Here is a 17,226-nt window from a genome sequence, read left to right on the forward strand (position 1 = left end):
CACATGAGGTGTGGAACTATTATCTCCTTTCTAAGTGTGAACTTGTCCACTTCCCTTCATGGATTTAAAAGGAAATGACTGGTATATGTAAACTCCCTCTACCCCATGCCAACACCAATCCAATGCTGTACAATTAATTCCATAGCTTAACAACATACATCACTCACACACACACTCACACAGACACACCTATTCACTTGGGCCTTCTCCCTCATGCCCTGCTGACATCCATGCAGGCCCACATTGACCTTGTGACCTCTGGAGCAACACCAACACCAATCCAATGCTTTTACATTTGAGAGGAGTAGTGAAGGAATGCTACACTTCAGGAGGAAGGAGAGATTATTGGGACACACCCATGGAGTGATGATAGAGGGATGTGAAAGAGGAGAGAGGTAATGGTTGGACTTGACTTATTTATTCTCTCATTAGACTTATTCTGTTTCAATAACATAACTGCATAACACAAAATAAGTACATTTAAGGAAGTATCCATGTATTATAGATTTTATAATCACTTTTGTACTATTTTCACAAGTATGTGGTAGAATTTCACAACTCTTAATACAAAACTCAAAACAGATCATCAAAAAGGCTGTTTTTTCAAAACTTTAAGCACATTTTCAATTGACTAAGTACAACACACAAAGGAAGTATCCTTGTATTATATCTTAATATGTGAAATGCTCACTTCCTCCCATAAGTCATTAGTAGTTGATGTAGGGTTTCATCTGTCAAAAGGTAAATCACACCTGGTGACTTATGAGTTATAAATGTTATTACTGTGGAGTCACCATGATCTGATTACTGTGGTGTGTGTGTGTGTGTTAGTCTTTGATTAGTTTAGTCATCAAGGCTGAGAGGATGTATCTATTTGAAAGGGTGTCCTGGTCTTTGATCAGACCAAATGGTTGTAAAGTCCTCAAGACAATAGAATGGTTGTCAGGCAGTGGAGTCTGGTGGGAGGAGCTATAGCAGGACAGGCTCATTGTGATGTCTGGAATGGAATAAATGGAACTCAGTCAAACATGTGGTTTCATGTGTTTTGTGTTTGATACGTTCCATTGATTCCATTCCAGCCATTACAATGAGCCCGTCCTCCTATAGCTCCTCCCACCAGCCTCCTCTGGTGTCAGACCTGCATGGTGCCTCAGGGTCTGTGTAGGAACTGTGAGGTGGGTGTGTTGGGAACATTATTCCCTATTTTTCATAGTTCCATAATCTATTAATAGCCAGAGATGTGAATTAAAAAAATCTGCAAATCATGGTTATTTTATTTATAACTAGAGAATTGGGCTGATTCAAACAAGACAAACATGCTTATTTTTAAAGTAAGGACATGTGCAAGAAAGGTTACTTGGAAAACTAAAATAACCAACACCCTTTCTTGTGATGGGTTGTAATATATATATATAAAAATATAATAATATATTTCCATTCACATTGTGTGTGTGTGGTCCAATATGTGAGGGGCTTGTTGTGATCCGGGGGGTAGTGCATTGGTCTGTACACTGACTGTATGCCTTCTTAATATTGAGTTGCATCGGGTGGGGGGCTGTTGAAACTGTTTTGAATGGGGTGTGTTTTGGGGTCTGGGGGTGAAATCAAACATTGTATTCAAACTGGTTAGGGGTAGACTTAGACCCCCCAGAACATTCACACCTGGTCCTTTGTTGCAGGATTTGTTTTAGACATGTTTGTACATTAATTTCTTAAATTTTCATTCCCAGGTTGAATGTCAATAAGAAGTAATATAATTGTGTGTATGACTTTACAATGTCCAGCTACATTATACTCCACATAGCTTTATAGGAAGCAGACTTTACAATGTCCAGCTACATTATACACCACATAGCTTTATAGGAAGCAGACTTGACAATGTCCAGCTACATTATACTCCACATAGCTTTATAGGAAGCAGACTTGACAATGTCCAGCTACATTATACACCACATAGCTTTATAGGAAGCAGACTTTACAATGTCCAGCTACATTATACTACACATAGCTTTATAGGAAGCAGACTTTACAATGTCCAGCTACATTATACTCCACATAGCTTTATAGGAAGCAGACTTGACAATGTCCAGCTACATTATACTCCACATAGCTTTATAGGAAGCAGACTTGACAATGTCCAGCTACATTATACTCCACATAGCTTTATAGGAAGCAGACTTTACAATGTCCAGCTACATTATACTCCACATAGCTTTATAGGAAGCAGACTTTACAATGTCCAGCTACATTATACTCCACATAGCTTTATAGGAAGCAGTTCCTAATCTACTGAAACTTCTTCATGGCCAAGTTGTTTTATTAAATAATTTTGACCCACCCTTGGTTTTTTAATTTATTAAACTTTGAATTTGGCTCTATACTCCAGCATTTTAGGTTTGATATTAAATGTTTTATATGAGGCGACAGTACAGAATGTCACCTTTTATTTGAGGGTATTTTCATTCATGTCTGTTTTACTGTTTAGAAATAAATATACTGTATTTATCTAGGCCCTCCATATGTAGGTGTCATAAGTATTTGGACAAATTCACTTATAGTGTATTACACTTTGTCAAAAGTTTAGTATTTGGTCCCATATTCCTAGCAGGCTATGACTACATCAAGCTTGGGACTCTTGTTGGATGCATTTGCAGTGTGTTTCGGTTTCAGATAATGTTGTGCCCAATAGAATTGAATGGTAAATAATGTAATGTGTCATTTTGGAGCCACTTAAACATATTATGTTCTTATTTACAATACAAGTGCATAATTTTTTTTTGTGTATGGGTGGTCCCGGGGATCGAACCCACTACCTTGGCATTACAAGCGCCGTGCTCTACCAGCCGAGCTACAGAGGACCACGTGATGACGAAATGCACATACAAATATATATTTTAGAAAATACTAATATATTTTTGCAGTTAAATTCCCATGTACCGGTTAAAAACGTTCTGTTAAATGGGTTTCCATCACATTTTCAACTCTACTGATGGTTTTGTCAGATTTGGTTGTGCATTATATAGCGAACGTGCCCACTCTGGACAGGCTACCTACATGATGACATTATTATGGACTAAAAGACCCTCCATATTTATTGGAAAGGAGCATCAAGCTCTTCACTGTGAACTTTCACCACCCTGTGAAGTTCAGCATAACTTATTTCATCTGTAGCTTAATAAACTGCATGGTTTCCTGAGTCGTAGTGGGAGGATCACATCACATATCATCGTGTGACTCCAAGTTTACTTCAATATGATGGTTATTATATCAATATTTGTGCATAAAGCCGTTTCCACCGCCATTTCTCGCTTAATTAATTCTACAGAGGTATTTGCACCCCACTGCATCCACATGTTTCTTTACAATTTATGATCATTTTACATGACTGAAAATGAAATAAAACTTTTGATTTGACATATTCATCATTCACCACTGTGGCTTCTGAATAGGTCACTGTACATTTATGGAACCTTTAAAACGTTGTAATGTTTTACCACAACCTTATATTTGGTTACACGTCACTATGGCTTCCATCCCTATATACCTCAGTGCATCCATCCAGGACTAACGTCTCCAAACAGATCTAAAAGGCCTCCCCCACCACTCAGACTTTCAAAGAAATTAAAAGTTATCTCTGATACTCTGCTGTGCAGTTTGTTGTATGGACATTGCAGAGGCCCTTTTAAAATATCCACTCTGCTGTCTGGATCTACCAAAGGATCCAGTTACTATTCCCTGTGGACACAGCTGTATGCAACGTCATCTTCTTAGCTTGACTTCCATCCCCAAAAAACCTGTAGATACAGAGTACACAGTCAAGAGGAAGCCACTCCCTGTCCTCTGGTGTAGAGTTCCATGAAACAGAAAGTCATTTTTGACACCCTGTTGCTCAACCTTCAGGTGAAAGCACTAAAATGGCTGACAATCTAGAACTGTTCTGTTGCTCCGTCTGTCTGGATCCACTGAAGGATCCGGTGACTACTGCCTGTGGACACAGCTACTGTATGGGCTGTATTAAAGAAAGCTGGGATCAGGATGATCTGAAAGGTGTCTACACCTGTCCCCACACTCTAAACAATACTGGGTTGTTTGGTTGACCCAAATGTTGGGTTGCAGGCGTTGGGTCACTTAGTTGGGTTGTTTTCTTTAAAAACTGCTGGGTTATGGATGCTGGGTGTTGGGTTATTGTTGCTTGGTTATTGAGATATGACCCAGCAGGTCAGATCAGAAGACTGTAGGCATAGTTTAGTAGGGGTGTGGCTTTCAGATAGTTATTTTTAGCCACCCATGAGAGTAAATATATTTCCTGTTCATCTGGTCTGTTACGTAGTTAGCACATGTTAAGGTTGAACATTGACATTTTTGTAGCTTCAATTATGCTTATAGAGTTTCCTAAAAGTCTACGTATGTCTCATTGTTGGGCTATGATACAGTGGTATACCTTATTATAATATGTAATAAATACTCTACATATTATAGAAGAATTTAATAAGGAAAAATTGAGTTTACAGTATGTAAACGCCTTAAAATAACCTACAGTAAGGATGACATTAAAACAGACCCAGTTGCTAAGGCAACCATGCATGACATTAAAACAGACCCAGTTGCTAGGTCAACCAAGCATGACATTAAAACAGACCCAGTTGCTAGGTCAACCAAGCATGACATTAAAACAGACCCAGTTGCTAGGTCAACCAAGCATGACATTAAAACAGACCCAGTTGCTAGGTCAACCGAGCATGACATTAAAACAGACCCAGTTGCTGGGTCAACCAAGCATGACATTAAAACAGACCCAGTTGCTAGGTCAACCAAGCATGACATTAAAACAGACCCAGTTGCTAGGTCAACCAAGCATGACATAAGAACATACCCAGTTCCTAGGTCAACCAAGCATGACATTAAAACAGACCCAGTTGCTAGGTCAACCAAGCATGACATTAAAACAGACCCAGTTGCTAGGTCAACCAAGCATGACATTAAAACAGACCCAGTTGCTAGGTAAACCAAGCATGACATTAAAACAGACCCAGTTGCTAGGTCAACCGAGCATTACATTAAAACAGACCCAGTTGCTAGGTCAACCAAGCATGACATTAAAACAGACCCAGTTGCTAGGTCAACCGAGCATGACATTAAAACAGACCCAGTTGCTAGGTCAACCAAGCATGACATTAAAACAGACCCAGTTGCTAGGTCAACCAAGCATGACATTAAAACAGACCCAGTTGCTATGTCAACCAAGCATGACATTAGAACAGACCCAGTTACTTGGTCAACCAAGCATGACATTAAAACAGACCCAGTTGCTAGGTCAACCAAGCATGACATTAAAACAGACCCAGTTGCTAGGTCAACCAAGCATGACATTAAAACAGACCCAGTTGCTAGGTAAACCAAGCATGACATTAAAACAGACTCAGTTGCTAGGTAAACCAAGCATGACATTAAAACAGACCCAGTTGCTAGGTCAACCGAGCATGACATTAAAACAGACCCAGTTGCTAGGTCAACCTAGCATGACATTAAAACAGACCCAGTTGCTAGGTCAACCAAGCATGACATTAAAACAGACTCAGTTGCTAGGTAAACCAAGCATGACATTAAAACAGACCCAGTTGCTAGGTCAACCGAGCATGACATTAAAACAGACCCAGTTGCTAGGTCAACCTAGCATGACATTAAAACAGACCCAGTTGCTAGGTCAACCAAGCATGACATTAAAACAGACCCAGTTGCTAGGTCAACCAAGCATGACATTAAAACAGACCCAGTTGCTAGGTCAACCAAGCATGACATTAAAACAGACCCAGTTGCTAGGTAAACCAAGCATGACATTAAAACAGACTCAGTTGCTAGGTAAACCAAGCATGACATTAAAACAGACCCAGTTGCTAGGTCAACCGAGCATGACATTAAAACAGACCCAGTTGCTAGGTCAACCTAGCATGACATTAAAACAGACCCAGTTGCTAGGTCAACCAAGCATGACATTAAAACAGACCCAGTTGCTAGGTCAACCGAGCATGACATTAAAACAGACCCAGTTGATAGGTCAACCAAGCATGACATTAAAACAGACCCAGTTGCTAGGTCAACCAAGCATGACATTAAAACAGACCCAGTTGCTAGGTCAACCAAGCATGACATTAAAACAGACCCAGTTGCTAGGTCAACCAAGCATAACATTAAAACAAACCCAGTTGCTAGGTCAACCAAGCATGACATTAAAACAGACCCAGTTGCTAGGTCAACCAAGCATGACATTAAAACAGACCCAGTTGCTAGGTCAACCAAGCATGACATTAAAACAGACCCAGTTGCTAGGTCAACCAAGCATAAAATTAAAACAGACCCAGTTGCTAGGTCAACCGAGCATGACATTAAAACAGACCCAGTTGCTAGGTCAACCGAGCATGACATTAAAACAGACCCAGTTGCTAGGTCAACCTAGCATGACATTAAAACAGACCCAGTTGCTAAGTCAACCAAGCATGACATTAAAACAGACCCAGTTGCTAGGTCAACCGAGCATGACATTAAAACAGACCCAGTTGCTAGGTCAACCAAGCATGACATTAAAACAGACCCAGTTGCTAGGTCAACCAAGCATGACATTAAAACAGACCCAGTTGCTAGGTCAACCAAGCATGACATTAAAACACACCCAGTTGCTAGGTAAACCAAGCATGACATTAAAACAAACCCAGTTGCTAGGTAAACCAAGCATGACATTAAAACAGACCCAGTTGCTAGGTCAACCAAGCATGACATTAAAACAAACCCAGTTGCTAGGTCAACCAAGCATGACATTAAAACAGACCCAGTTGCTAGGTCAACCAATCATGACATTAAAACAGACCCAGTTGCTAGGTCAACCGAGCATGACATTAAAACAGACCCAGTTGCTAGGTCAACCTAGCATGACATTAAAACAGACCCAGTTGCTAGGTCAACCAAGCCTGACATTAAAACAGACCCAGGTGCTAGGTAAACCAAGCATGACATTAAAACAAACCCAGTTGCTAGGTCAACCAAGCATGACATTAAAACAGACCCAGTTGCTAGGTCAACCAAGCATGAAATTAAAACAGACCCAGTTGCTAGGTCAACCGAGCATGACATTAAAACAGACCCAGTTGCTAGGTCAACCAAGCATGACATTAGAACAGACCCAGTTACTAGGTCTACCAAGCATGACATTAAAACAGACCCAGTTGCTAGGGCAACCAAGCATGACATTAAAACAGACCCAGTTGCTAGGTCAACCAAGTATGACATTAAAACAGACCCAGTTGCTAGGTCAACCAAGCATGACATTAAAACAGACCCAGTTGCTAGGTCAACCAAGCATGTCATTAAAACAAACCCAGTTGCTAGGTCAACCAAGCATGACATTAAAACAGACCCAGTTGCTAGGTCAACCAAGCAAGACATTAAAACAGACCCAGTTGCTAGGTCAACCAAGCATGACATTAAAACAGACCCAGTTGCTAGGTCAACCAAGCATGACATTAAAACAGACCCAGTTGCTAGGTCAACCAAGCATGACATTAAAACAAACCCAGTTGCTAGGTCAACCAAGCATGACATTAAAACAGACCCAGTTGCTAGGTCAACCAAGCATGACATTAAAACAGACCCAGTTGCTAGGTCAACCAAGCATGACATTAAAACAAACCCAGTTGCTAGGTCAACCAAGCATGACATTAAAACAGACCCAGTTGCTAGGTCAACCAAGCATGACATTAGAACAGACCCAGTTACTAGGTCAACCAAGCATGACATTAAAACAGACCCAGTTGCTAGGTCAACCAAGCATGACATTAAAACAGACCCAGTTGCTAGGTCAACCAAGCATGACATTAAAACAGACCCAGTTGCTAGGTCAACCAAGCATGACATTAAAACAGACCAAGTTGCTAGGTCAACCGAGCATGACATTAAAACAGACCCAGTTGCTAGGTCAACCAAGCATGACATTAAAACAGACCCAGTTGCTAGGTCAACCAAGCATGACATTAAAACACACCCAGTTGCTAGGTAAACCAAGCATGACATTAAAACAAACCCAGTTTCTAGGTCAACCAATCATGACATTAAAACAGACCCAGTTGCTAGGTCAACAAAGCATGACATTAAAACAGACCCAGTTGCTAGGTCAACCAAGCATGACATTAAAACAGACCCAGTTGCTAGGTCAACCAAACATGACATTAAAACAGACCCAGTTGCTAGGTCAACCAAACATGACATTAAAACAGACCCAGTTGCTAGGTAAACCAAGCATGACATTAAAACAGACCCAGTTGCTAGGTCAACCAAGCATGACATTAAAACAGACCCAGTTGCTAGGTCAACCAAGCATGACATTAAAACAGACCCAGTTGCTAGGTCAACCGAGCATGACATTAAAACAGACCCAGTTGCTAGGTCAACCGAGCATGACATTAAAACAGACCCAGTTGCTAGGTCAAGCAAGCATGACATTAAAACAGACCCAGTTGCTAGGTCAACCGAGCATGACATTAAAACAGACCCAGTTGCTATGTCAACCAAGCATGACATTAAAACAGACCCAGTTGCTAGGTCAACCAAGCATGACATTAAATTAGACCCAGTTGCTAGGTCAACCAAACATGACATTAAAACAGACCCAGTTAATAGGTAAACCAAGCATGACATTAAAACAAACCCAGTTGCTAGGTCAACCAAGCATGACATTAAAACAGACCCAGTTGCTAGGTCAACCAAGCATGACATTAAAACAGACCCAGTTGCTAGGTAACCAAGCATGACATTAAAACAGACCCAGTTGCTAGGTCAACTAAGCATGACATTAAAACAGACCCAGTTGCTAGGTCAACCGAGCATGACATTAAAACAGACCCAGTTGCTAGGTCAACCTAGCATGACATTAAAACAGACCCAGTTGCTAGGTCAACCAAGCCTGACATTAAAACAGACCCAGGTGCTAGGTAAACCAAGCATGACATTAAAACAAACCCAGTTGCTAGGTCAACCAAGCATGACATTAAAACAGACCCAGTTGCTAGGTCAACCAAGCATGAAATTAAAACAGACCCAGTTGCTAGGTCAACCGAGCATGACATTAAAACAGACCCAGTTGCTAGGTCAACCAAGCATGACATTAGAACAGACCCAGTTACTAGGTCTACCAAGCATGACATTAAAACAGACCCAGTTGCTAGGGCAACCAAGCATGACATTAAAACAGACCCAGTTGCTAGGTCAACCAAGTATGACATTAAAACAGACCCAGTTGCTAGGTCAACCAAGCATGACATTAAAACAGACCCAGTTGCTAGGTCAACCAAGCATGTCATTAAAACAAACCCAGTTGCTAGGTCAACCAAGCATGACATTAAAACAGACCCAGTTGCTAGGTCAACCAAGCAAGACATTAAAACAGACCCAGTTGCTAGGTCAACCAAGCATGACATTAAAACAGACCCAGTTGCTAGGTCAACCAAGCATGACATTAAAACAGACCCAGTTGCTAGGTCAACCAAGCATGACATTAAAACAAACCCAGTTGCTAGGTCAACCAAGCATGACATTAAAACAGACCCAGTTGCTAGGTCAACCAAGCATGACATTAAAACAGACCCAGTTGCTAGGTCAACCAAGCATGACATTAAAACAAACCCAGTTGCTAGGTCAACCAAGCATGACATTAAAACAGACCCAGTTGCTAGGTCAACCAAGCATGACATTAGAACAGACCCAGTTACTAGGTCAACCAAGCATGACATTAAAACAGACCCAGTTGCTAGGTCAACCAAGCATGACATTAAAACAGACCCAGTTGCTAGGTCAACCAAGCATGACATTAAAACAGACCCAGTTGCTAGGTCAACCAAGCATGACATTAAAACAGACCAAGTTGCTAGGTCAACCGAGCATGACATTAAAACAGACCCAGTTGCTAGGTCAACCAAGCATGACATTAAAACAGACCCAGTTGCTAGGTCAACCAAGCATGACATTAAAACACACCCAGTTGCTAGGTAAACCAAGCATGACATTAAAACAAACCCAGTTTCTAGGTCAACCAATCATGACATTAAAACAGACCCAGTTGCTAGGTCAACAAAGCATGACATTAAAACAGACCCAGTTGCTAGGTCAACCAAGCATGACATTAAAACAGACCCAGTTGCTAGGTCAACCAAACATGACATTAAAACAGACCCAGTTGCTAGGTCAACCAAACATGACATTAAAACAGACCCAGTTGCTAGGTAAACCAAGCATGACATTAAAACAGACCCAGTTGCTAGGTCAACCAAGCATGACATTAAAACAGACCCAGTTGCTAGGTCAACCAAGCATGACATTAAAACAGACCCAGTTGCTAGGTCAACCGAGCATGACATTAAAACAGACCCAGTTGCTAGGTCAACCGAGCATGACATTAAAACAGACCCAGTTGCTAGGTCAAGCAAGCATGACATTAAAACAGACCCAGTTGCTAGGTCAACCGAGCATGACATTAAAACAGACCCAGTTGCTATGTCAACCAAGCATGACATTAAAACAGACCCAGTTGCTAGGTCAACCAAGCATGACATTAAATTAGACCCAGTTGCTAGGTCAACCAAACATGACATTAAAACAGACCCAGTTAATAGGTAAACCAAGCATGACATTAAAACAAACCCAGTTGCTAGGTCAACCAAGCATGACATTAAAACAGACCCAGTTGCTAGGTCAACCAAGCATGACATTAAAACAGACCCAGTTGCTAGGTAACCAAGCATGACATTAAAACAGACCCAGTTGCTAGGTCAACTAAGCATGACATTAAAACAGACCCAGTTGCTAGGTCAACCGAGCATGACATTAAAACAGACCCAGTTATAGATGAGGATATTGTTTTTATGCAGATTTTTGAAAATTCGCATGAAAATCTATTTCCATTCGACTGGCGACAGATTTTCATGTGAGTATTGTAAAATCTTCATAAAAACGTGAATTTTACCAGCAGAGATGTTTCCATCAAATTGACTTGTTGACGATAAATGGCTGTGCATGATCATGTAATGCACATACAAATATATTTTTGGGAAAATACAAAAACCGGTTAAAAACTTTCTGTTAAATGGGTTTCCATCACATTTTCAACTCTACCGATGGTTTTGTCAGATTTGGTTGTGCATTATATAGTGAACGTGCCCACTCTGGACAGGCTACCTACATGATGACATTATTATGGACAAAAAGACCCTCCATATTTATTGGAAAGGAGCATCAAGCTCTTCACTGTGAACTTTCACCACCCTGTGAAGTTCAGCATAACTTATTTCATCTGTAGCTTAATAAACTGCATGGTTTCCTGAGTCGTAGTGGGAGGACCACACCACATATCATCGTGTGACTCCAAGTTTACTTCAATATGATGGTTATTATATCAATATTTGTGCATAAAGCCATTTCCACCGCCATTTCTCGCTTAATTAATTCTACAGAGGTATTTGCACCCCACTGCATCCACATGTTTCTTTACAATTAATGATCATTTTACATGACTGAAAATGAAAGACAACTTTTGATTTGACATATTCATCATTCACCACTGTGGCTTCTGAATAGGTCACTGTACATTTATGGAACCTTTAAAACGTTGTAATGTTTTACCACAACCTTATATTTGGTTACACGTCACTATGGCTTCCCTCCCTATATACCTCAGTTCATCCATCCAGGATTAACGTCTCCAAACAGATCTAAAAGGCCTCCCCCACCACTCAGACTTTCAAAGAAATTAAAGTTATCTCTGATACTCTGCTGTGCAGTTTGTTGTATGGACATTGCAGAGGCCCTTTTAAAATATCCACTCTGCTGTCTGGATCTACCAAAGGATCCAGTTACTATTCCCTGTGGACACAGCTGTATGCAACGTCATCTTCTTAGCTTGACTTCCATCCCCCAAAAACCGGTAGGTACAGAGTACACAGTCAAGAGGAAGCCACTCCCTGTCCTCTGGTGTAGAGTTCCATGAAACAGATTTTGACACCCTGTTGCTCAACCTTCAGGTGAAAGCACTAAAATGGCTGACAATCTAGAACTGTTCTGTTGCTCCGTCTGTCTGGATCCACTGAAGGATCCGGTGACTACTGCCTGTGGACACAGCTACTGTATGGGCTGTATTAAAGAAAGCTGGGATCAGGATGATCTGAAAGGTGTCTACACCTGTCCCCACACTCTAAAAAATACTGGGTTGTTTGGTTGACCCAAATGTTGGGTTGCAGGCGTTGGGTCACTTAGTTGGGTTGTTTTCTTTAAAAACTGCTGGGTTATGGATGCTGGGTGTTGGGTTATTGTTGCTTGGTTATTGAGATATGACCCATCAGGTCAGATCAGAAGACTGTAGGCATAGTTTAGTAGGGGTGTGGCTTTCAGATAGTTATTTTTAGCCACCCATGAGAGTAAATATATTTCCTGTTCATCTGGTCTGTTGCGTAGTTAGCACATGTTAAGGTTGAACATTGACATTTTTGTAGCTTCAATTATGCTTATAGAGTTTCCTAAATGTCCACATATGTCTCATTGTTGGGCTATGATACAGTGGTATACCTTATTATAATATGTAATAAATACTCTACATATTATAGAAGAATTTAATAAGGAAAAATTGAGTTTACAGTATGTAAACGCCTTAAAATAACCTACAGTAAGGATGACATTAAAACAGACCCAGTTGCTAGGGCAACCAAGCATGACATTAAAACAGACCCAGTTGCTAGGTCAACCAAGCATGACATTAAAACACACCCAGTTGCTAGGTAAACCAAGCATGACATTAAAACAGACCCAGTTGCTAGGTCAACCGAGCATGACATTAAAACAGACCCAGTTGCTAGGTCAACCAAGCATGACATTAAAACAGACCCAGTTGCTAGGTCAACCGAGCATGACATTAAAACAGACCCAGTTGCTAGGTCAACCAAGCATGACATTAAAACAGACCCAGTTGCTAGGTCAACCAAGCATGACATTAAAACAGACCCAGTTGCTAGGTCAACCAAGCATGACATTAAAACAGACCCAGATGCTAGGTAAACCAAGCATGACATTAAAACAGACCCAGTTGCTAGGTCAACCAAGCATGACATTAAAACAGACCCAGTTGCTAGGTCAACCAAGCATGACATTAAGACAGACCCAGTTGCTAGGTCAACCGAGCATGACATTAAAACAGACCCAGTTGCTAGGTCAACCGAGCATGACATTAAAACAGACCCAGTTGCTAGGTTAACCTAGCATGACATTAAAACAGACCCAGTTGCTAGGTCAACCAAGAATGACATTAAAACAGACCCAGTTGCTAGGTCAACCAAGCATGACATTAGAACAGACCCAGTTGCTAGGTCAACCAAGCATGACGTTAAAACAGACCCAGTTGCTAGGTCAACCAAGCATGACATTAAAACAGACCCAGTTGCTAGGTCAACCTAGCATGACATTAAAACAGACCCAGTTGCTAGGTAAACCAAGCATGACATTAAAAAAACCCAGTTGCTAGGTCAACCAAGCATGACATTAAAACAGACCCAGTTGCTAGGTCAACCAAGCATGACATTAAAACAGACCCAGTTACTAGGTCAACCAAGCATGACATTAAAACAGACCCAGTTGCTAGGTAAACCAAGCATGACATTAAAACAAACCCAGTTGCTAGGTCAACCAAGCATGAGAGTAAAAAATACCCAACTGATGGTTAAATTAACCCGTGTTCTGTTAATACTAACAACCCAACATATTGGGTTATTCACACAACCAAACTGTCTGGGTCAAAATAACCCAACATGTTCTTTCCACTACTTAACCTGCGCTGGGGTACTAAATAAACCAGATTGAGTGCAGTGCAGACATACCTTCACCCCAAGACCTATTCTGAACAGGAGTGCTGTGCTCGCCTAAGTGGTGGAGAAACTGAAGAAGACAGGACTCCAGGCTGCTCCTCCTGCTCACTGTCATGCTGGACCTTTAGATGTGGGGTGTGACATCCTCAGTTGCAGACAGACCTTCACTCCAAGGCCTAATCTGAGGAAAAATAACATGTTGGCTGAGATGGTGGAGAAACTGAAGAAGACAGGACTCCAGGCTGCTCCCCCTCCTGCTCTGTGCTATGCTGGACCTGGAGATGTGGCGTGTGATTTCTGCACTGGGACCAGAAAGCAGAAAGCCCTCATGTCCTGTCTGGTGTGTCTGGCCTCTTACTGTGAGGCTCACCTCCAACCTCACTGTGAATTTCCTGGTTTCAAGAAACACCAGCTGGTCAAAGCCACCGCACAACTACAGGAGAAGATCTGCTCTGATCATGACAAACTGCTGGAGGTTTTCTGCTGTACCTATCAGCAGTGTATCCAGGGCCGTGCACAGACCTTTCAGAAGCATGTGCTCAAAACGAAAATAGGGCAACCCCCCTTAAGAAAAATACATTCATAATTCATATCTGGAAATTCATAACAAACAAAATACATCTGCAGGAAACATTTGACAAGAGGGTGAGCTATTAGCTGATCATTGATGTTGACTGTAGTAACTTTACAAGGATTATCCACACGCCTTTCAATTCAACATGAGGTAGTGTCCCGTTAATGCCGTGCCAACTCTAGGATGATGACATCACAGGAGGGTAAAGGTCACGGTCAACATCAATGTCCATAATAACCATGCTCCAATGTAAGGTAATAATACTATACTGCAGTTAAGTACACAACCTATTCAGTAGGAATTGTTTATATAGTGTCCACACTATAACACTGTTCAATGACTATCTCTAGACCTTTTTCCCAGTGAAATGTGCTTGAAATCAAATAACCTTTGTCTTTCTCAGTATCACAGTTTCCAGTCTCTCTGTGTTCCTGAAGCAATACCCAGCATCATTATCACATTGAAGCATGTGACGAAATGTGTCAATGAACTGAAAGAGCAACTACCAAACATCTACAAGGAGGAAATTGACAGGATATCCAGAAAATATATTTTTTAATCAGATATTATTATTATTGTATTGTTGTTGTTGTTGTTGTTGTTTTGTGTGTGTGTGTGTGTGTGTGTGGGGGGGGGTAGATCAGCTTTAATATTGCAGATATATTGTGGCTTCTATCTGTGTAATTGTCTGCATCATTTCCAATCCCCCATATATATGTTTTGTAAATATTATTTTAAATATATTTTCCTTCTTTATTATTTTTCCCTAACCCTACCACCCCTCCTAAACTAATGGACAACAATACTTAGGCTTCCGCTTCCAGCTTATAAATGTACATACTACATACATTTCACAGACACTACATTTTACATTAGTTATCTTTTGTTTGTTTTTAGTCCCCGCCTTCAGCTACCCGAAGCCCCTCCCATCTATCTCTGAAGACCATCCAGTTTTGATTTCTAGCTGCCATACAGTGCATTCGGAAAGTATTCAGACCCTTTCAACATTTTATTACGTTACAGCCTTATTCTAAAATTGATTAAATAAAACATTTTCCTCATCACTCTACCCACAATACCACATAATGACAAAGCAAAAAAATGTTTTTATTTTTACACACTTATTGAAAATACAAGACAGAAATACCTTATATATATATATATATATAATAACATAAGTATTCAGACCCTTTGCTATGAGACTCAAAATTGAGCTCAGGTGCATCCTGTTTCCATTGATCATCCTGAGATGTTTCTACAACTTGATTGGAGTCCACCTGTGGTAAATTCAATTGATTGGACATGATTTGTAAAGGCACACAGCTGTCTATATAAGGTCCCACAGTTGACAGTGCATGTCAGAGCAAAAACCAAGCCATGAGGGTGAAGGAATTGTCCGTAGAGCCCTGAGACAGGATTGTGTTGAGGCACAGATCTGGGGAAGGGTCCCAAAACATTTCTGCAACATTGAAGGTCCCCAAGATCACAATGGCCTCCATCATTCTTAAATGGAAGAAGTTTGTAACCACCAAGACTCTTCCTAGAGCTGGCCGCCTGGCCAAACTGAGCATCGGGGGAGAAGGGCCTTGGTCAGGGAAGTGACCAAGAACCCGATGGTAACTCTGACAGAGCTCCAGAGTTCCTCTGTGGAGATGGGAGAACCTTCCAGAAGGACAACCACCTCTGCAGCACTCCACCAATTAGGCCTTTATGGTAGAGTGGCCAGACGGAAGCCACTCCTCAGTAAAAGACACATGACAGCCCGCTTGGAGTTTGCCAAAAGGATCCTAAAGTACTCTCAGACCATGAGAAATAAGATTCTCTGGTCTGATGAAACCAAGATTGAACTCTTTGGCCTGAATGCCAAGCGTCACGTCTGTAGAAAACATGGCACCATCCCTATGGTGAAGCATGGTGGTGGCAGCATCAGGCTGTGGGGATGTTTTTCAGAGGCAAGGACTGGGAGAATAGCCAGGATCGAGGGAAAAATGAACAGAGCAAAGTACAGAGAGATCCTTGATGAAAACCTGCTTCAGAGCGCTCAGGATCTCAGACTGGGGCGAAGGTTCAACTTCCAACAAGACAACAACCCTAAGCACACACCCAAGACGCAGGAGTGGCTTCGGGACAAGTCTCTGAATGTCCTTGAGTGGTCCAGCCAGATCCTGGAGTTGAACCCGATCGACCATCTCTGGAGAGACCTGAAAATAGCTGTGCAGCACTGATAGCAACAACAACCACCGCAGAAAAGTTGGCTGTGTTTACAGACAGACAGACATACAGACAGACAGACAGAGGTTGTTTACTATGACTGGATGAAGGTATGCAGTGTTGAAGGCTTCCTTTAGGTCTCCTGGTCTCTTGGGATTTAAACAGTGAATAAGGTGAGATAGTCCTAACCATTCAATAAATGTACAGAACAAACAGTCATCATTAACACTATATGCCTATGGATAGAATATGTTATCAAAGAATATAATACAATAGAATTTTATGAATAGAAAATAATAAATGTTTTGACATGAAAGCACAGCCAGATGATTTGACTTGACAGTGTGTCTCTATACCTCAGTCTCTGAAGACACCCAGCAATGGTTAGGATTATTAGAGAAGCTTTTTCTGCTGAAAGGCAGTTTCATTTCTTCTGGTTGCAGAAAACAATTCATTGGATATGTTCGTAACCCCGTCCACCTATAAGATGTGGGGGGTTTCTGTCTGACTAAGAAGAGATACAAAGAATTCTGATTGTAAAACGTCTTCTCT

This window comes from Coregonus lavaretus (genome assembly GCF_964263955.1).
Source record: "Coregonus lavaretus genome assembly, chromosome: 21".
NCBI classification, from domain to species: Eukaryota; Metazoa; Chordata; class Actinopteri; order Salmoniformes; family Salmonidae; genus Coregonus; species Coregonus lavaretus.